We start from the raw sequence: 22,035 nt of genomic DNA, 5'->3' as shown, positions 1-22,035 counted from the left end.
GCATGTGTGCCTCTCGCAGGCACTGCAGTGCTTCTCTGACCTTGGGACCAGATTAGATACCACACCTAATTTTGTGTAGCAGTTGCTTTTCGTCACAGTAACTGCTGAAAATGTGGTTTCCCAAAGATGCGATATCATCAAAAGGAGCGGAGATCAATCTAATGCTGAAAGTATGAACTACCTTGCGGTTTGCACGATGGCCAACAGAGATCTAGCATACTTTGCTTGAAAATTTACAATATTCCAAAGCACAGCTATGGATTCCCTTGGTATCCCAGTGTGGAAACCACTGACAGGTAAAAGACTCTTTCTAGGATGTTTTGTAATCCTTCTTGAGCCTTTCAGTCACCCAAATACGTGTCAGGAGGGCAGGTTGGGGGGTAAACGACCATGAGGAGAAAGATGATACTTTCACCATATACAGACAGGAGGCGGAGATGATGTTTCAGCCTAACTGGCAAAAGATGAACGTTGCTTCTTTCATTTATGATGCCTCTCAGGTAGAGAGGCCTGATTTTTACCTCTTGGAGACTATTGCGTTATACCCTGCTTACCAATGAATAAAAGAAGAATTATTCAATACACTGTTCATTTGATAAGATTTCCTTATGTAACCTTTCTGGTTTGGTTCACATATTATTCTCCCCATAAGCTGCTTATTTTCTATGGATTAATGATTTGCTTGTAAAATATTTTGGCATAATTCACTTTGGGCTTTGGATGCTATAAATCTCCTCCAAACCAATGTTGTAATAAGGTTTGTATCTTTGCATAATCAGAAAAATAGCTATGCAAATTAACTAGATCCTGGTAGAAATTAGATCTAGTTGGCATAATAATTTTAATTTTATGTATTTGAGCTTCAGCTATGAAAAGACTTTCTTAATAAAAATCAGGGGATATTTTGCAAATCAAGGTAGCTTTAGAATGATAACAAGAAGCTCCCTGCTCTGCCCAGTGTGCGGATTTTGGTGGACAGCTTTCCCTTCAAACACACGTATCTACTGCCTTACCTAGCCTATTCCAAATGAATGGAAATCAGACAGCATGTTACAATCCCGAAAAGGATGAATGGCATGGAGTCCACAAAAAGCCCCAAACTGAATACAGCAGATCTCTGGTCCTGTTCCCATCTCAGCTCTCAGAACCTCTGTGACCTAGACTAGGCTTGTCCATGACATGGAAGTTACTCAGCATTCCTGGGCCCACTCAGTCATGGTGTCCGCCAGAACTCCCAAACACTTTTAACTACCATGCTTGAATCAGATTTGAAACCAGTATTTGTTTAACAGGCGAGAAAACTGAGTCTCAGGGACGTGAAAGAGTCATCGCAGGTCATCCAGCCAAGGGTAGCTAGGCTCGAGGTTCCCTGCCTGCCTGCCCAGAATTCACACCATGCACAGAGCAGCTGGACCCATTTCTTTCAGCTCTACCAATCCATGATTCTTGTGATCAGAGAGAGCAAGGATTTATAGTAGTCCGTAAACCTCAGAAGAAAATAGAAATGTCAAAAATCCAGTTATCTTGCTAAATATCTGGCCTCCTAGATCCCGAATAAGAGCTTCATGAGGGCAGGGACTTTCATCTCGTGTTCACTTCTGTATTTCCTAGAATACTGCCTAGTGCCTAGGAGACCCTCAGCAAATTTGTTGACTGAGTGCACTGGCATACTGTGAGAAAGGGTAACGATTATGGGTAGTATTTATACTTAGGTAATCAAGATTCTGGAAGGAAATGAGTTACTGGATTTTTAAAAGTCTGCTTGGAGGAACTTTATTTCATGTTCCTCAGAATCAAAAAATAATTTAGAGAAATAGTGTCTATGCTAAGTTCTCACTGGCTAGGATCTATTGAGGGTGATATTATAATGTCCTTGTTATCCAATGGAGTTATCCTGCTTATGACTTTTTGTTGTTGTTGCCTATTTGAAATGCTAGTCTCATAGGGCATACAAGTATGAAATAAATCAGAGCCAGAAGTCTACCGTTTGTGTTGAGGGCTTCAAATTTGGACTCCCAAGGGGGGAGACACAGAGAAGAAAGCCATGCCCCTGGATAACTGTGGCATTATTCGAACTGAGGTTGGATAAAATCTTCCCGCTTCGAAGGATCTCTCCTGCAGTGTGGGGGATTCACGCCCTTGCCACTGGCTCCTAGAACACCAGCATGTGAGGCTTCAACAGCATCATCTTTTCAGAACAGTCTGAAGTATTGCTGAGAACGTGACTCCACTTGGCAACTTTATCCTAAGAAATTCAGTCATGTGTGCACTCATTTTCATCCACAACTTGGTAGTTATCACTTACGTTTGTTCATCCTGGGTCCAAGTTAGACAAGTGTTGGGTTGTTGAGAGTAGCATGCTAGTTGGGGAGAAGCAGGAAACAGGATCCCCTCACCTGGTTCTAACCTAATCAGCTCAGCTGGGGACACTGAGTGGAGGGTACTGGTGGGGTATGCTGTAGAGATGGCCAGGAGTCTGCAGTCACAAGAGTCGTGTGAGCTGGGGGAGCCAAGTTGGAAAGAAGCAGGAAGTGGATAAAAGTTCACCATTTGGACCAGAAGAAACAATACAGAGGTATAGAGTGAAAACACAGAGAGTACAGAACGCTAGGGAACACCAATATGTAAGTGATGGGAAGGGGACGGTGCAGGATCAGCCAGACAAGTAGGGAAAAACTATAAGAGCTTATTGTCACTTTATGTAAGCCAAGAGAAGTTAGAGTTTAAAAGACAGTGGTCGGGGTGCCTGGGTGGCTCAGTGGGTTAAGCCTCTGCCTTCCGCTCAGGTCATGAACTCAGGGTCCTAGGATTGAGCCCTGCATCAGGCTCTCTGCTCAGCAGGGAGCCTGTTTCCCTCCCCACTCTCTCTGCCTGCCTTTCTGCCTAGTTGTGATCTCTGTCGAATACATAAATAAAACCTTTAAAAATAAATAAATAAAAATTTAAAAAATTTTAAAAATAAATAAAAGACAGTGGTCAAAGCATCAAATGATGGAGAGAAGGCAGGCCATGGTGATATCCATAATCTGGCTTCCAAGTACTAAAGATAATGAATAAGATGCCATGAGTCAAATTGCAGTGAGATGAGCAATAATACAAACTCGAAACCCACCACACGACTTCAGGGCAAGAAGAGTTAGAGGATGAAAACAACACAACCTCACAAGGTCACCTAATCCACATTCCAACTTTAGGTCAGGATTCCAATTAGGACAATGGTCCAAGGCTACAGGTAAGTGCTTTATTTCACTTGGCTACGAAAAAATTATCATAAAAGTCAAATGCTATTAATTTAATCCTTTTCTCCCTTTCTATCAAGACCTCTATTCCTTGGCATGGATCCCACATGCTTGGGACTAAGGTGGTTATTCACATGTTTTATAAACATAGAAAAACACATTTAATGATACAAGTAAACCTGGCTGCAAGTCTTAATTATATATGAGATTTTGGTTCTTCTATCAATTCTGGGACATTCTTCCAATATATACCTTTCCTGTTTCTTACAAGCAAAAATCCTAAATAATATCCAATGTTTTAGTTTGTCAAGAAATAGAATTTTAAATATTAATTATCATTATAGTCTAAAAGAATAGATATTTTAAATATTAATACGTAAGAAAAAAGACCAGAGCCTCAAAGTGAAGATTATTCCTTCAGAGTGAATATTAGCTCTTTGAAAGACATCACCTTACTGTTCTCATTTTTCTGCAGATGACTGGCACATTCACCAGAAACTGAATTCCAATCCAAGAACTGACACTTCATAACCCCAAAGTGTATTTAAAGTCTAACTTGTAGTAAAGTCTCATTTGTTTGTTGAGTTGAAAATATGTAACTCCTTATTAAAAGATTTAAGTGTAAATATTAATATTTCTAATTGTCACATATTTTTAAGGAACTTTAGAAAAAAATTTTTAATGTAACAATTTGGATTAGATGGTTTCCTAATAGTAAAGAAGAAGTTAGTGTCTTCTGGTGGCCCTAACCATACAATCCTGTCTATAATGTTAAAAAATCTAAGTAACGGGGCACTTGGGTAGCTCAGTTGGTTAAACATCCAACTCGATTTAGGATCAGGTCTTGATCTCAGAGTCAATGAGAATGAGCCCCACAAAGGGCAAGATTCTCTCTCCCTCTGACCCTTCCTTCTCCCCCCACCACCCACCTCCCCAAACCTCCCCTCATGTGGGCTCTCTCTCAAAAAAAAAAAAAAAAAAGAAAGAAAGAAAGAAAGAAAAATCTGAGTAACAAGTGAGCTAGAAGTTTCCACAAGGTTATAACTCTTTCCAGTGCCCACCTCCACCTCTAATTTTCATCCCCACTTTCCCCTCAAACCTCTACACACAGCTCCTGAATTAGATCCCTGCCTCCCCTCCTCCACAAACATGTCCCTAGGCTGACAGGATTCGAGTTTCATTTTAAATTCTTCAGGAAAGAGGGACGCCTGGGTGGCTCAGTTGGTTAAGCAGCTGTCTTTGGCTCAGGTCATGATCCCAGTGTCCTGGGATCGAGTCCCACATCGGGATCCTTGCTCGTCAGGGAACCTGCTTCTCCCTCTGCCTCTGCCTGCCATTCTGTCTGCCTGTGCTTGCTCTCTCTCCCTCTCTCTCTCTCTGACAAATAAATAAATAAAATCTTTAAAAAATAAATAAATAAATAAATAAATTCTTCAGGAAAGATATTACACACTGGGTCAGAATCTTTGAGTAAAAAGAGAGCTGCTTCCTGGGTGTCAGGTGAACATCTTGAAATTGTGCTCTTTCAAGCACCAGAGTGTTATTTAGTTTTAGAGTCATGATTTTCCACATAAAACGTCCATTAGTGTAATGGGAAAAAAAAAAAAACTGACTCCTTATGAGCTGGCTCCTCATGAGCAATCAAATGAAAGCCTGGAGTCTGTCGTGCCCTCTGCTTGTGACAGAACAAACATTTCTGCCCTTAATCATACAAGTAATTTTTTAAGTGTCATACAAGTATTTCTAGATGAGCAGTAAGATCCTATTATATTGAAGAAAAACAGGTGAGAAAGTGGATAATTTTGAATCAGATTTTAACTGCAAATGTAGACAAAGATAACAAAAGGAATAACAAGGTCTAGAAGTAAAGCCCAAAGATCTTATCAATGTAAATCTGGTCTGTTTTGGTTACATAATACATGTTTAAATAAAAAGTGATTTAAAGATCTAAGCAAATGAAAAATAAAATGTAAGGAAGGAAAAGTCCCCAAATCAAAGAAATTCAATTTTTTAAAGGATTAATTATCTTTTTTAAAACCAAGGTCTTTGGCTTTTTGTTATTTTTAATTTGGTAAGACACATATAACATAAAAGTCACCATCTTGATGATTTTTAAGATTTGTAATATATCTATTTGAGAGAGAGAGAAACAGAGAGAGAGAGAGAGAGAGAGAGCATGAAGAGGAGCAAAGGGAGAGGGACAAGCAGGCTCTGGGCTGACCACAGATCCCGCCGCAGGGGCCCCAGTCCCAGGACCCCAAGACCCCAAGACCATGCATGACCTGAGCTGAAACCAAGAGTCTAACACTCAACCAACTGAGCCACCCAGATGCCCTTGCCATCTCAATGATTTTTAAGTATATAGTTTAGAATTATTCAGTACATTCACAGTATTGTTCAACAAACCCCAGAAGTTTTCGTCTCGCAAAATGGAAACTCTACCAATTAGACAACACTGCATTCTCCCCTCCCCCGCCCCTTGCCATCACCATCCCACTTTCTGTCCTTATGAAACTGAAGACTCCGGAAACCTCATGCAAGCTGAGACCTACAATATTTTATCTTTTTTTGTAGCTGGCTTATTTCACCTCACATCCTGTCCTCATGGTTCATTCACGTTGTAGTGTGTGGCAGAACTTCCTTCCTTTTTAAGGTAGAATGCTATTCTGTGATGTGTACAGTCCACATTTTGCTTATCTGTGGATGGCCAGGTGGGTTGCAGCCAACCTTCTTGGACTTACGTTTCTAACACATGAAACTAAGTGGGCACTGGTGCTGGAGTCAGAACACTTGGGTTCAAATCCCTCCCCTCCCGCCTCCATAGTAGCTCAGAAAATACGCAAGTTAAGACAGAAGAAGGTAAAGGAAAGGTAGGTATACCACGAAGCACTCAGCAAATTAAAATACTGACAGACATTGCAGGGCACCTGGGTGGCTCAATCATTAAGTGTCTGCCTTCGGATCAGGTAGGTCATGATCCCAGGGTCCTAGGATTGAGCCACACATCGGGCTCCCTGCTTGGCAGAGAGCCTGCTTCTCCCTCAACCACTCCCCCTGCTTGTGTTCCCTCTCTCACTATATCTCTCTCTGTCAAATAAATAAATAAAATCTTAAAAATAAAATAAAATAAAATACTGACATTACTAGGTTCTCATGAGGGTTTTTGATACCGCAAAGTCATCCAAACACTCGTTTGTGGCTACAAATAAGGACAAACACAGGCGACGTGCTGAAACTGCAGAGACTGAGCCTCCTCTGAGGACAGTACTGGCCACGGGACAGCTGTCTAACTGGTAAACAGCAGTAAACAGTGGGGGAAATAAGGTGATGGGGGGCACAATGGCCCAGCCCCTCAGTCGCTGGGGCTCAGGAAAGGTCTTCCAGGGCCAAGTCCTAGACAGGAAGGGAGTCCGGGACAGCAGAACCGGCCGCAGATTTGAGAGGCTAAAGCACAAGCTTGGGAGAGAGAAACTAAGTCGATGGAAAGGGAATCTCAATAAGCGGAGCCCCAAAAGAGAACAGAAAAGACAAAACACAAGGCCTAATTAAGTGTCAATCAACAGAAAGAAAGGAAAACCCACTAGAAGGCATGCATCGCTCCGTACCCATTCTGGTGCCAGTGTGAGTCTCCCGGCCCTGGCTTGCCTGGAGTAGCTTCAACTGCTGAAAACAAATTGTGGCTCAGGAGTATAAATTAAAATTGCAGCAGCAAAAGCTGACACTCATTAAAAGCTTACAGACTTTGTGTCACACTTCATGCCATTAAATGGAAATGTTTTAAAAGTTGAAAACATATCCAAAAATTCATAAAACACAAACTACTCAAGTCTGTTTTTTCAAATATGAGCAACGTGCCAAGTTCCTATATGACAGCTTCATATTAGTATTTACTTATCACGCCCACTTCACCCCAAAAAGGACTGAACCAGCCACCATCTTATGTTACCTGGTCATCACGTTTCAAGAGCTCCCAGAACTATAAAGGACCTACAAGGTTATCTATCTACAAAGAGAGTTTCTATGCCCCCAGACACTCCCCAAGGAACAGACTAGACCACCAACATGAGAACGGAAAGGCCTGTGCCCGGCTCAGAGGAGACTCCGAGAGACCCTGGGATGAAGAGCTGTGACCAAGCAGGAGCATCGGGCATGGACCAGGAGACATCCTTTCTTCACTTTTCCACATACTGACTGGCCCTTCCACTCCTATCGTCAGGGCCTCCTAGGAGCTGTTTCTGAATGCTGGTGATGCCCATCATAGGAATTGGTGCTGAAGGGTGAGAAAAGTTCCCCAGGAGAGCAGCAAGGAAGAAAATAGGGCAAGCAGAAAGAGAAGTGTGAAGACCACCAGAGCTTCGGAACGCCCAGTGAGTGGGGGAGGGGCAGAAAGTAGAGACGGAACAGGTGTGATCTGGAACACACCTTTCCCTCGTCAGGAGGAGAGGAATTAGCATGTGTGGAAATGCCACACACTTCTGGGTAGGGAGAGACAGGAAACATATCAACAGGGCGTGGAGTAGGGCAGGCAGCAATGGATGGGGAAGGAACGGTGTGGGGCCATAGGCTCTGCGAAGGATGTGTCTGCGACACCAGGACATCCTTATTGCCAACGTTTTATGGTCAATATTTGAATCAACAAGTGAAATGTCCTTGCTTGAACTCCATGCTCACCAGGCGTTGGTGTAGCGGGTCTGCCGACCAGAGGAAGAACACAACCCAGTCACTCTTCTCCCAAGTCACATGTTTGTTTCTTGCAAGTCTGGGGAAGGACCACTGCTGAGGGCCAGTCAAGTCCCTCAGTCTAAAAAGGCCTCAATCTGTAAAGGGACGGTCCTGGAAGGCTGGCTTTCCCAAGCTGGTACTAACCAGGTAAAGCCTTGGCTCCTTAGCAACTTCCCAGGGGTCTGCCCAGGGGTCCACAGCACTGTGAGCACCACTAAAACCCCACTCGGGCTGCAGCTAAGCCCGTTGGTCTCCCAAGCCTTCCATGTCTTGCTATTCTAACAGCCTTGGACTAGAGCACAAACATCCTATAACTTTGCATTTGCCCAGCTCGACCTTAGTCAGCTTTCTACCACTTCTCTATTTTATAAAATTGACTTGGCTCTTTTCTACTCTTATCTCAAGATTTTAATAATTAGGGTCTACATGATGTTCTACTGACACTGTTTTCTACATCATCCAAGCCATTCCCCAAAACATGAAACATCCCTAGACCAAAGATAAGAATAACTTCGTATGTCCCTCAAGTTGGCCCTGAATTGCTTAGGCCTGAGAGCCACATGACTTTCTACTCAGAAAAGAACTGGTGAAGACTTATTCTTTTATTTATTTTTTTTTTTTAAAGATTTTATTTATTTATCTGACAGAGAGAGATCACAAGTAGGCAGAGAAGCAGGCAGAGAGAGAGAGAGAGAGAAGCAGGCTCTCTGCAGAGCAGAGAGCCCGATGCGGGACTCGATCCCAGGACCCTGAGATCATGACCTGAGCCGAAGGCAGCGGCTTAACCCACTGAGCCACCCAGGCGCCCCTTATTCTTTTATTTTTGTTTGTATTATTAACTTTTGGCCAAGGTCATTTTAATTTTTCTATTGATAGTAACTCAGTTACAATCCCTTTTATACTCCCACACACTCCATTGTTTTAATGCAAAGCAGTTCATTAATGTAAAATCAAATCAGATGCTTTGACTTCCATTCTTTCATTTTAATCAGTGTGACAAAAGTAAAAACAAAACAAAGCAAATCCTGAATAAAACCTCTACAGAAATTTGTTAAATGAGGAGGAAAGATGAGAGGAGCTTCTTGAAAATGCACATATGCTGAGCACAGCTTACCCGTTTTTACTGTTATGTCTGTTGAGCCATTTCTAAAGAAAACTAGAAAAGGTTTGCTCTGTTGAAGACAGAAGCCTTGTATACAACTTCAGATTTCATACTGTTGCATTCCAACATTAATGATGTCCCTAAGGTTCTTGCTTCTTTTAACTTTAGTCTTGCCAAATGTAATGAAATATCTTATCGCAGTGAAACTCAAAATTACTGGTTGTAAGAGCAGACCTACAACAATGTTCCATAGCTTTATATTTGTCCCCAGATGAAAACCAACCATATAATCCATTGGGCTACTATTCTCCAAGATTCTAGAAAGTATACCCCTATGATGTAAGTTAGAAAGGAAGATCGTTCTTCAATTTCCTGAACTATTTTACTTAAAGAACTATTTTGTGGCACAGTCAGAATGATGGCACCCATTTGTTTATGGGCTATTTGAGAAAGCTGAATAGTCTGTCACAACTTCCAAAAAGAGAACTCTTCCTACTCAAGCGAATATTTTTTAAGAAGAATTAAGTCATTCTTCTAACTACAATATTGGCTTAAGTCACTTGCCACCATGAGAAGAAATAAATTCTAAAGAAGTTGGTAACATTCAATGTACATTATAAGCTTTCCAAAGTGAATAAAAAGATTCCAGGCAGACAAATAATTGAACTACTTTGAGAAAGTATTCATATCTTAAAATAATAATTTGTTGTTAACCAAGCTATTGAGAGTAAAATGAAATTGGACACATTTCCAACACAGCCGGAATACGGAATACAACTCAGACCGGACCAAAGTCCGTTTCTTCAGCCATCTCTGACGACCAGACTCGCTTACCTGCAAGTATGAGGAGAGAAGCTGAGCCTGGAGCTACATCGTCCCTCCTCTGGGTGAAAATACCTGGGCTTCTTCCCGTGAAACGGAAAGGAATCTAAAACATAAGAAAATAAAGTAAAATACAAATAAGAAGTAGGAGCCCCCTGTGAATTCCCATGTCTCCGCTCTAGGTGATATTACAAAATGGTAGAAATTTAAATCGTTTAGGATATAAAATACGATTCACTCCCCACACCCAGGACGGTGTTTCCCCCTCCCTATTTTAATGGATAAAATACAAAATATTCGTACACACGCACGCGCACGCACACGCGCGGTTTAAAACAAACGGCTGAAGCCCCGCAGGAGTGCGCGTGAGGGCCGCCCCCCGACCTGAGAAGGACCCCCCCCCCCCACAAAGCCAAACTCGCCTGAGAGAAACGTGCCCGCCGCCCGCGCGCTGCTCCCGCACCCGGGCTCGCGCGTTCCGTCCGCGCCGGAGTCCCTGGGCGTCCAGCGGGGGTCAGGAGCTAAAGTGCCGCCCCCTCGGCAAGGACCGTGTGCGGCGCCACCAATTTTCTTTTTTCTTTTCTTTCCTTTTTATTTCCTTTTCCTTTTTCTTTTTTTAATGTTTTCATGGAACGCAATGTTACAAAAGAGCAAATCCTCCTTCAAGTTCTGCCCGAGGGGCGGAAAGGGCGCGCGCGCTTCGGAAGGGTCCCGGGCCGCCTAGAACGCCCCGCTCCGGGCGCATCCCCCGCCCCGCCCCCACCCGGGTTCCGCGCGCGGCTGGCGCTGTCCCGCAGCTGGCGCTATCCCGGGGGCGGGGAGGGGCGCACACGCGTCCGCGAGCTTCCCCGGGCCCCCCCCCCCCCCCGCGGCCCCCCCCCCCCCCCCCCCCCCCCCAGGTCCCGGCAGAGTGCGGCAAGGCAGGGACGGGCGACCGCCCCGCGCCACCCCTGCCTGTAAGGGACGACAGTGGAGGCCACAGATGTGTCAGCGCAGGTGAAAGCAGATGGAAACGAGGGACAAGAACACGTTCCGGAAGCAGAGGCCGGAGAACGTTCTGGAAAGGGGCTGGACCTCCTGTAGGAGAAGGGTTCACGACCGCACAGCGCCGTCTTCGATGGGTGAGCGGTCCCCTCCCCCAGAGTGCTCGCGGTCTGGTCTCACGTCATCTTTATAGTTCAAGGGACAGAGAAAAGCAAGCGACACTCTTGTTCCCGTGTCACATGCGGGAGTAAAGAGGGGCCTGAAAGCCAAGACAGGACCGAGAAGCCCGCGGGCCACCGCGCGTCCTTTCTCACGGGGACAGCGGCCGTGTCCACGGCGGATCTGACACATTTCTGCTCCTCCCGGCGCCTAACTTTGAAGGTTTTCTCCGAGGCATCCCTGTGAACGGGACAACGCCACGTCCGTTGGGATCCGCACCTGCCTCCCAGTTTACGTGGGCTTGAGGTTAAAGTGCGCTGGGCCCGCCCCGGGCCATCCTCTCCGGGACAGGGACGGTGCCCTCCGCGGCTACCAGGGGGACTCGGGGCTGCAGCTCGGCCTCTCCCTGGCCTTGCTCTCACCACCGACACGTCCGTCCTTGCCTGGATAATTAATCTCTGTCCCAGTGGAGTTGCTGTTGGCAGAAAGGCGGCCATGCCAAAGTGGAATAATCACTTGGACCTGAATCGGAGTTGTTTTCCATCCTTGACAGCAAATAACGTTATTCCAGCGCCTGCAGGCCAAGAGTTGAAATGAGTTTATAATTTGGCTTCCAATCTCACATTCTCATTCTCCACCACTTAAATTTTCTTTTCTGTCTTTTAGCATGCAGGGGGCAGCTTCGGAGGCTGAATCACTGACACGGTCTTTATTGATATCCTTAATGAATATCCTTTGCCATCTACATAAAAAAGGGAAACATCCGCATCGTCCAAAACCACACTTGTTTTAATAATGAAACTAAACAGACTGTCGGCTCATACCTCCGTATGATCATTAATAATCTAATTTGTACTTCTCTCTCCAGCAACTTGAAGAGAAACATTCACAGTTTTTTCATCCACACACAGTAGTGCACATTCATCCGGCTTCTAAGTGCCTGGCTCTCGCACCGGCAAACCGCAGGGTGAGAGCCCCAGGACGGCCCAGCACTGCCCTCTTTCCCTAGTGAAAGAACTCATTAAAACTCCGATCCTTGGCTCTGGGAAGTACATTGTCTCCTTAGCAGTTCCAAATATCATGTTCCCCCAGAAAGCAGTCATCCCAAGTTAGTGATAAAAAAGGAGAGACAGGAAGGCAGAAACACTGACAAGACTCCCTCGGAGATGGGGGTGGATGGGGAGTTGGCATCATGGAAAATTACTGAAGGTAAACAGAAGGTCCGTTAGGGAGAAGTGGGTGTGTTCAACTAGACACATCATCTATTAGAAGAAAGGCAAGGGGCACCAATGACACGGCTACCATGTGCCATACCCTGTCTAGCTGCATTACATACAAACTCATTCAACCCCCGCAACAAGGCTACACATATGTGTATTAATATTCCCATTCTACAGATGGAGAAAGTGAGGCTCAAAGGGGTTAAGAAACTTCCCTAGGAGTACATGCTAAAGCCAGGATTTCCTGACTTTAGAACCAAAGCTCTAGAGAGAAAAATGAAAAGCAAGCCCTTACTTTTTCTATTATGCGACACTGTCTTGGCTGCAAGATCTGGTCCTCCTGTGTGGTTCTCTAAGACCGTATGGGACCAACAGGGGCTTCAACTGCATTAAAGCGGGGGCCTGTCAGAGACGCCAAAGGTGGCCATCGAGGCCTTGAGAACACAGCCCCTCCCTGATCCTCTGAATCCCTCACCCGTATAAGAAATCACAATGACAAAAACACACTCTTGGATGAGTCTTCCTGAGTATCAAAGAAACAATTAGAATTGTTCAAAATAAAATCTAAATCCAAGAAAACAACTGCAGGTGTGCGGATATAGTGCCCTGCTCTGTTCCATTGAGAAAATAGTTCTCAACAACATCCCTCAGTCTAAACATCTGTAGCCAGATCTGAGGTCCCCTCTCCTATCTCCAATGTCCTGTGTGTTCTCGTTCGTTTGGCATACAGAGTGAGACAATTATGTGGATTCACAAGTTTTAATTATGGTAAAAAAGTAGGCGAGAGAAGGCCGATGTGCAGAGAGTGGCTGGGAGAACGTCCATGAACAATCACATACATGGATGTGGAAGTTTCCCAGCAGGATTCTAAAGGTTAGGATGTCCGTCCCACCACAGTCCCACAGTAATAGAGTCTGACATACATTAATTAACAGGACTCCATAAATAAGTCATCTTTTTTTTTTTAAGATTTTATTTATTTATTTGACAGAGAGTGAGAGATCACAAGTAGGCAGAGAAGCAGGCAGAGAGAGAGAGAGAGAGAGAGAGAGGGAAGCAGGCTCCCCGCTGAGCAGAGAGCAGATGTGGGCTCGATCCCAGGATCCTGGGATCACAACCTGAGCTGAAGGCATAGGCTTTAACCCACTGAACCACCCAAGCACCCCAATAAGTCATCTTTTAACCATATTAAAAGGAAGCTACCAAAACTCAACTAGTGAAAACAGCAATCTAAAATGTTGAAAATGAGTACGTTGAGATCAATAATATTTTAACAATCTAGCAACCCATTCTATAAAATGTACAATTCCTAAGTGAAAGTTCACAGCAATTTAATTTCTAAAGAGCTTCAAAAACACAACTGATCCAATGGTACAATAATACCTATTCATGGGCCTTAAGCTCCAAGGCTTCCTCATCTTCATAAATGCCAATCTTTAACTCTTTAGTCCATCTAAACCCATATGTATCAGATACGTTGATTCCTGAAATGTGAGAAATAAGCAAGGAAGACGAACAAGCCCTTTCATCATCAATGTGCCGAAAGCAACAAAAGAAAGGCACCAAAATAGGCGGAGACTAGATATGTGTCTGCCAACTCAAGCTACCTGTGATATTTTTCTTTGTGTGTATGTGATAATAATATATGTTTTTAAATCTTAATGGTAATGTCTTTTATTTGTATAAATATGTTATGGTACTAGAAGACAGAGCAGGGATAGAGTCAGGAACTATGCAGACAACTTCTAAAATTATCTTTCTTAAGAATTTGTTTCAGAGGGGCCCCTGGGTGGCTCAGTTTGTTGAGCTTCCTACTCTTGGTTTCAGCTCAGGTCATGATCCCAGGGTCGTGGGATCGAGCCCTGTATTGGGCTCAGCACAGAGTAGGCTCTTCCCTCTCCCTCTTTCATTCCCCCTCTGCTTCTGCCCCTGTCTCCCTCACTCCCATGCCCTCTCTCTCAAATAAATAAAATCTTAAAAACAAAGAATATGTTTCAGAAAAGAAAGTGCCCTTGCATGCTACCCATTATAAATCACATGTAACTATATTCTTGACCACATTCTTTCCACATTAAATAATTATGCTGAAAATAGTATGTTTTAGAGCACAACTGACTTTAAAAATCATGAGTTTCTCCAAAAATGTTGCTCTTCTGTTATCCAGTGAAATGAAAAACAGGATCACTGTGTCTTGGTCTAGCATGTACAGAAGCAGACTAAATAAGAAGATATCTCTTTATCTCTTTCTTATTCCTAATCCTTCCAGTGAAGTAGGTCACTCTTATTTTCTTCAATTTTTCATTCTGATAAATGGGGATAATCTCAGATACTCTTTGCAGAACTATGGAGACTATCAACAAAATTATATCGCTAAATTATTTGAAGTCTCTTTTTAAATGTACAGGTCTAGAGCAATTGAATTACTGGGTATTGACCCCAAAGATACAAATGTAGTGATCCTAAAGGGCACATGAACCCCAATGTTCACAGTAGCAATGTCCATAATAGCCAAACTGTGGAAAGAGCCCAGATGTCCTTCAACAGATGAATGGATAAAGAAGATATGTTATATATATACAATGGACTATTAGCCATCAGAAAGGATGAAATCTTACCATTTACATTGATGTGGATGGAGCTAAAGGGCACTATGCTGAGCGAAAGAAGTCAATCAGAGAAAAGACAATTATCATATGGTTTCACTCATATATGGAATATAAGAAACAGCCCAGAGGACCATAAGGGAAAGAAGGGAAAACTGAACGAGAAGTCATCAGAGAGGGAGACAAACCATGAAAGACTCTTATCTTAGGAAACAAACTGAGGGTTGCTGGAGGGGAGGTGGGTGGGGGGATGGAGTAACTGGGTGATGGGCATTAAGGAGGGCACGTGGTGTGATGAGCACTGGGTGTTTACACAACTGATGCATTACTAAACCCTACATCTGAAACCAAGGATGTACTATAGGTTGGTTAATTGAATTTAAATAAAAAATAAAATGTGGGGGCACCTGGGTGGCTCAGTGGGTTAAAGCCTCTGCCTTCAGCTCAGGTCATGATCCTAGGTCCTGGGATCAAGCCCTGCATCCAGCTCTCTGCTTGGCCAGGAGCCTGCTTCCTCCTCTCTCTGCCTGCCTCTCTGCCTACTTGTGATCTCTCTCTGTCAAATGAATAAATAACATCTTTAAAAAAAATAAAAAATAAAATGTGTGGGTCTATTAATACCTTAAAGGGTAACAAATCATATGTTATTTATAAAGATTTACCCAATGCCTCCCAAGCTAGGCAGTGGGGTCTCTGTGGGATCCCTGTTTGAGCCATCCTCACATTATCAACCCATGAACCAGGAGCACGTTCAAGAATGAAATGGCTCACATCCGACACAGAAATCCAGATAATATACTGTTAAAACAGAAAGGAAGACGGACTAATTTGAACTTGGGAAGACAGAGTTAGCTGTATCCTCCGGGAAAGAAACTACATTGCTCTGTTTGCCATTAGTTGTGAGCCCGCTAACATCGTCTCTCTCCTAAATCCGTTAAGAGGCACACAGTTGCTGTTCCTCCATAAAGCAGAGCTCCTTTCCAGCACACGGCCCACAGTGCTGCAGTCAGACCCATGGGCCATTGTTCATCTGATGAGAAGTGCTCTCCAAATACCTTCTTCTGGGCCAGCTCCTCCCCGTTCAATCCTGCAGCTGTTCGACAGGTGCTGAGGACTGTCGCCGACGCTAATGAGGCACGAACAGTGTTTTGGGGAGATCTGCTGCACTTCATCCCAAGTAGAACAATAGATTTGGATTCTCCTCAGTTAGGGACTGAATGTTTGTGTCCCTCCCAAAATTCATACTGAAATTCTAATCCCAGTGTGATGGTATTTGGAGGTAGGGCCGTTCCAAGGTCATTGGGTCATGAAGGTGGAGTCAGCCCTCATGAGTGGGACCAGCGCCCTGAGAAGAGGCCAGAGAGCGAGCTAGCTCTTTGCTCGCCATGTGAGGACACAGTGAGAAGTCAGCTGTCTGCAACCCGAAGGAGGTTTTTCACCAGAATCTGACCATGGTGACACCATGACCTTGGACTTCCAGCTTCCAATGCTGGTAGAAATAAATGCCTGCTGTTGATAAGCCAGCCCATTCATCGCATTCTGTTAAAGCAGCCCCAGCTGACTAAGGCATCGTCTTAAATGCATTCCTGTGAGACTTTAGGTTAAGTCCACTACTGCTTCACCTGTGTTTCCAGGCTGTAAAATAGAGGGTTTGGCCTAAGTCTGTGATTCTCAGTGAAGAAGGGTGATCTTGATCTGTTGCTGGCCACCCACCCTAAGAATCCCTGTGGACAAGAAGATATGTTACAGCTGGGAACAAGCTGCCCAGACAAATGATGAAGATACAAGACAGCATTTAGGCTGAGATGCTAAGAGTAGGGAAGGGATCTTTAAAACGGACAAGCTCAAAGAAGACACAATGCTCAAGAAGTATAGCTCATCAAGGTGCAACGTCCCAGACAACGGACCCCTACGCGAGGCAACTCAGAGAGAATCAGTCATACAGTGCAACTCCTCACACCCCCGCACACCAGTCCCTGTACAACAAGAACACTGAGAGGGCGTGGGTTTGTAGTTTGGAGAGTAGAGCCCGGGTCCCAGTTCTGCTATTAAGTTCTTAGGACCTTGGGCTAGCCATCTGCAAAATGAACATTGGGACCAGGTAATGTCCAAGTTACCTTCAGGTAGAGAAACCACACCTTCTTTTCATTGTTCATTAGAAAGCTCTACCTACCACTAGAATGCCTGTAGCTTCTTTAAGGTTGGTACAGACATCTTTACTACGGGCTCAGTTTTTAAATGACTGTATTCCCAGGCTTCCCAGGCAGTAAGAGCACTCAGGACAACAGCTCAGAACACAAGTTCAAAATGCAGAGTGGGTAAAGTTTGTTTTCTCTGGCATTATGATTCCCTCTGGCTAAATGCTACCCTCCACACTGCCAAGTCTCCAGACTTCTGGCGCTGAGGCTTGATCAATAGTATTCACAGGGCTCGTGACACCGTGACAGATGAAGAAATTAAACCTTTCACCAAACTTTTATGGGCGTTTTGAATGGTAATTTTTATCTTCTTCCTTCCCAGATGCAGGAATGTCAATAGCTGAGAGATACTGTGGTGTTGGTAAAAAGTCATTATAAAATTGGACTTGCCTCCTAAATGATCTGTCATTATTTTGCAAATGTATTACTTCTGCTGTATCAATTTTTAGTTTATTTCATGTTATGCTCCAGTTGCAAGGGAATTGAGAACATACTGTCCACATTTTCAAAAAAAAGACTGTAACATTAACAGGGTAAATATTTCACTGTAAAAATAAAAACTAAATATTTATATAATTGAATTTATTCAATCAATTCATTGGGTTAGGCCAATGGAAGTATGTTCTTTCTAATATTGATAGCAAAGAGACAGGAGAAAATTTTAATCTCAACCTTTGAGTAGATAAATAGTAATACTGCTTATGGACAACATTCTTGAAAACATGCGTCCAGAATGCAAACGGATGTTACGTTCAGGGAGCCTAAATTGCTATGTACTATTTACTCTGTATACTGGACAGTAATGAAATTGAAAATAAGAACAGGAAACACAGATATTTAATCAACAAATATTTTAAAATCATCAAAATATGTTGTCACCCCCTATCATGGCCAGTTAAGCAAGACAGAGGTAAAGAGTGAACAAGGGAAAAATTGTTGAATACTCAGCAATAGAAACAAATAAGCAGTTGATACACATATCAACATGGATGATTATTATGCAGACTTGAAAGAAGCCGGACAAATAAAAAACATACTATATGACTCCATTTATATAAAATTCTAGCAGATCAGGGTTTGGCTGAGAATGGGGTTGGGGGTTGGGAGGGACCAGGAGGGACCAGGATGGTGAGATTACCTAGGGGCACCCAGAAATTCTGCTGGTGATAAATATGTTCATTGTCTTGATTTTCGTGATGGTTTCATGTGTATATCAAAACCAATCAAATTACATACTTTAAATATGTGGGTTTATTACATATCAATTATACCTCAATAAAGCTATAAAAATTACTGAAAGACAAAAATAGGAAAAAAACTTGGGGCGCCTGGGTGGCTCAGTGGGTTAAAGCCTCTGCCTTCGGCTCAGGTCATGATCCCAGGGTCCTGGGATCGAGCCCCGCATCGGGCTCTCTGCTCAGCAGAGAGTCTGCTTCCTCCTATCTCTCTCTGCCTGCTTCTCTGCCTACTTGCGATCTCTGTCAAATAAATAAAAAAAATCTAAAAAAAAAAAAAAAAAGGAAAAAAACTTAAAGATACCGAGTAGCTAAATTTGGGGTAGTTAAGATAGCTGTTGGATGAAAAACTACAGAATAAAAAAGCTACTCTAGGGACGCCTGGGTGGCTCAGTTGGTTGGACGACTGCCTTCGGCTCGGGTCATGATCCTGGAGTCCTGGGATCGAGTCCCACATCGGGCTCCCGGCTCCATGGGGAGTCTGCTTCTCCCTCTGACCTTCTCCTCGCTCATGCTCTCTCTCACTGTCTCTCCCTCAAATAAATAAATAAAAATCTTTAAAAAAAAAAAAAAAAAAGCTACTCTAGATCCATAAAGGACTACCAGAGAAAGATTTCTCATTGTTGAAATTTCAGGAAGTTTTACAATCCCAGAAAAGCCTTTCTCAGCACCTAAGGACCATGCCTAGATAATACCCATTCCTCCCTCAAAAAATAAAAAAAGCTCTTTCCTTAAGACTTTTGACAGAAAGAGTTCTAACCATCCCCAGAACAGCAATGATAATGGGCAGCATTTAGTGAGAACTTACTATAATCCAGGCCCCCATCTAATGGGGTATCTCATTTAATCCTCACCTAAGGGCCCTAAAACATAAGTACTATTACGATACTCCATTTTACAGATGATACCAAAATTCAGAGAGGCTAAGTAATTTGCTTCATGTCAGTCACCATCCCAGTGGTGAATCTGGGATATGAACCACGGGATGGATATGAGCTCTGATTCCAGAATCAAGTTCTTGAAATTAAACTTCTCCTCTGCTAAACAAACAGGATCCTGGAACAATGCTATAGATCATGATTTGCTGACTCACACCTCTGATGGCTTAAAGGAACTCTTTGTGAATTAAAGGGCTACATTTCTAAGTCTGAAGGCTAATCTTTTGCATGATAGATGCAGAAAAGGTCAGTAATGAAGTGATGGTGGAAGGTAAGGGTAATTCAGCAAGGTAGAGCAGGAAAAATAAGGGCCAGAAATCAACAGACTTGGTTTTGGCCATGTCCTCACTGGTGACTGTAACCTTGGGCAAGCAGTTTCTGCCCCTTGGGTCTATTTCCTCTTTGGCAAAATTAAGAGTTTGGACTAATCGATTTCTAAAACTCCTTCCAGCTCTGTGATTCTTGCCAGCCCTCTTTTGGGGAATATTCCTTGCATTTTGTAACTTGCGTCAAAAATTTTCCATGCCACCAAATACATTTCAGATACAAAGCTTCCTCAGTATCCTAAAACACCCAGAGTCCTCTCACACCTAGCAAAGTCCTTCATTATTTCCCAAAGATGTTCTACTCCCAGGGAAAAGAGGAGCATCCTTCCACCCGGGCCTGCCATGTTCTCTTGTGCACTCCAACAGTCTTTCACTTCACAACCACTAACAAGTTGATTTAGGCGTCCCAGTGATGAAAAGGAAGTACCCCACCACCCAGCACCTCATTCCTTTTTCCCTGTGAAGCTTCTGACATCTGAAATGATTCAAAGTACTTAGTATGTTATGACTGTAGGTGCCCAATTCCATTTATTTCCATTCCTATTGGTTCTCTAAAGTGGCTATTCTCTCTTTGCACTAAAAACACATCATTTTCTCTTTTTAAATGATGGATTTTGTGACCCTCTGGGGAGACATAAAAAAAAAGAGCAACTAAATAAGGCAGTTGTAAACCATTTCAGCATCTATAAAACCTTCTCCTTTATCACAAAAGAAAAGAAAGAAGAAAAAGCAGCTGGAAAAAAAAATGCAGCTGATAGGGAACTTGATATCTTTAAGAACAACTTCTCTCATGAATTTTCATCTCCATATTTTGGCATTTTAGCTGACTTGGAAATTATTTCTAGGAAAAGCATTTCTTGAGAGTGATAACTCCTTTCACAATGCATTGGTGAGGCAACAGCTTCAATATCATCAGGAACACGTCTATTTTTCTATAACTCTACGTATATATCGGCTGTATATTTTTATTCTGTATTTTATACACTATTTTCATAGATACCCTGGTCTATCTCAGAACATATAATGTTTTTATTTTTATAGACTCACGTGGCAATCATTATACTATAATAAACCAAAAATTAAAATGTAGATCACCCCTTTTCCACATAGAACTGGAAATTTACAAAATTCATTTCTAACTTTTATCATTGCACAGCTATAGGTTTTATGTGGTTGTATTCACTGAGTGCATCCTAGTTTCTAATTTTTTTGCTTGAATTCTCCATATATCTACTTAGTCCATGTATCTGTCATTTTTTTTTAAGATTTTTTTTTTTTTTATTTGTTAGAGAGAGAGAGAGAGCGAGCATGAGCACAGGCAGACAAAGTGGTAGGCAGAGGCAGAGGGAGAAGCAGGCTCCCCGCTGAGCAAGGAGCCCGATGTGGGACTCGATCCCAGGACGCTGGGATCATGACCTGAGCCGAAGGCAGCCGCTTAACCAACTGAGCCACCCAGGCATCCCTGTGTCTGTCATTTTAAATGGAACAGTATTCCACTGCATTGCTAAAAAGGGTTTAATTAGCCATCTTTCACCTAGTTGCTTTCACACATTATTATAACCCAGTCAAGCATTTTGAAATAAATAAATTTTGTTTTTCCTTTTAGAATTATTTCCTCAAGCCATAATCTGAAAAGTGGATTAACAGTTTAAAGATCATAATTATAAACTGGGTGATTTTTATTATAAATTGTCAGTTAGCTCTCCAAAAGAGGTATTTCCAGTTTGCACATCACCAGAAAAATATGAGCCTAGCTTTTTCTTCGTTGTTTCTTTAACACTGGGTGTTCTCGGATTTTTTGTTGTTGTTGTTCTGGGATTTATTAATTTTGGGGTGATTTCAAAAGAATGAAGTAAAATCTTTTAGTTCTTCAAATCTGTCATATACATTCATTTATAGTCTTACTACCTCCTTTTAAAAAATGTGTATTGATCACCTACTACATGCCAGGTCCTTTATGTTCTTTTTCAGTATTCAATACCCCTGACTGTAAAGTAGAAACCACAAATTTTATTTTCACTAAGAAAACTGAGTCTCAAAGGTTGAGTAATGTGCACAAGATTTCAAGGCTAATATTTGATGTTGTCAGGATTTAAACTCACTATCTAATTTCTGTGGACTCTCCATTACACTGTCCTGCCTCATAAGTTCAACCTTTAAACATCTGGCCAGTTTTTCTTTTCTCTCTTTTTCTTTTCTTTTTTCTTTTTTCAGTTTAGTTTTCCAGTTTCTTGAAGTATAAAATATACAAGTGATTAAAGTACCCTCATCCTAAAGGTATAACCCAGTGAATTTTTAACATACTACACACTATGCAACCAGCACACAGACCAAGATAAAGAATCCCATCAACTTAATAACTTTTCTTTTTCTTACTTGATAAACATAGATTGTTTTTGTGTTTGTCATTTTATATAGGGCCTGCTATTAAAACTATGCAAATAGGCACTTAATAAGTTTTGTTCAATTATTTAAGATTGAAGCTAT

At 42.6% G+C, this 22,035-nt stretch overlaps 1 protein-coding gene across 1 annotated transcript in view; it reads right to left on the bottom strand.

Moving 5' to 3' along the window:
- LOC111144616 (chondroitin sulfate N-acetylgalactosaminyltransferase 1) overlaps positions 1-22,035 on the bottom strand; it is a 323,544-nt gene that overhangs the window by 183,266 nt on the left and 118,243 nt on the right. Inside the window, exon 2 of the mRNA XM_022499002.1 lies at positions 9,898-9,991. The gene's annotated coding sequence lies outside the window, so the exon portion shown is untranslated. The remainder of the gene's footprint in view (positions 1-9,897; positions 9,992-22,035) is intronic.

Source organism: Enhydra lutris, unplaced genomic scaffold, assembly GCF_002288905.1.
Source record: "Enhydra lutris kenyoni isolate GAN:26980312 unplaced genomic scaffold, ASM228890v2 scaffoldscaffold11, whole genome shotgun sequence".
In the NCBI taxonomy this organism is placed as follows: domain Eukaryota; kingdom Metazoa; phylum Chordata; class Mammalia; order Carnivora; family Mustelidae; genus Enhydra; species Enhydra lutris.
This window is presented reverse-complemented; position numbering and strand designations above follow the sequence as displayed.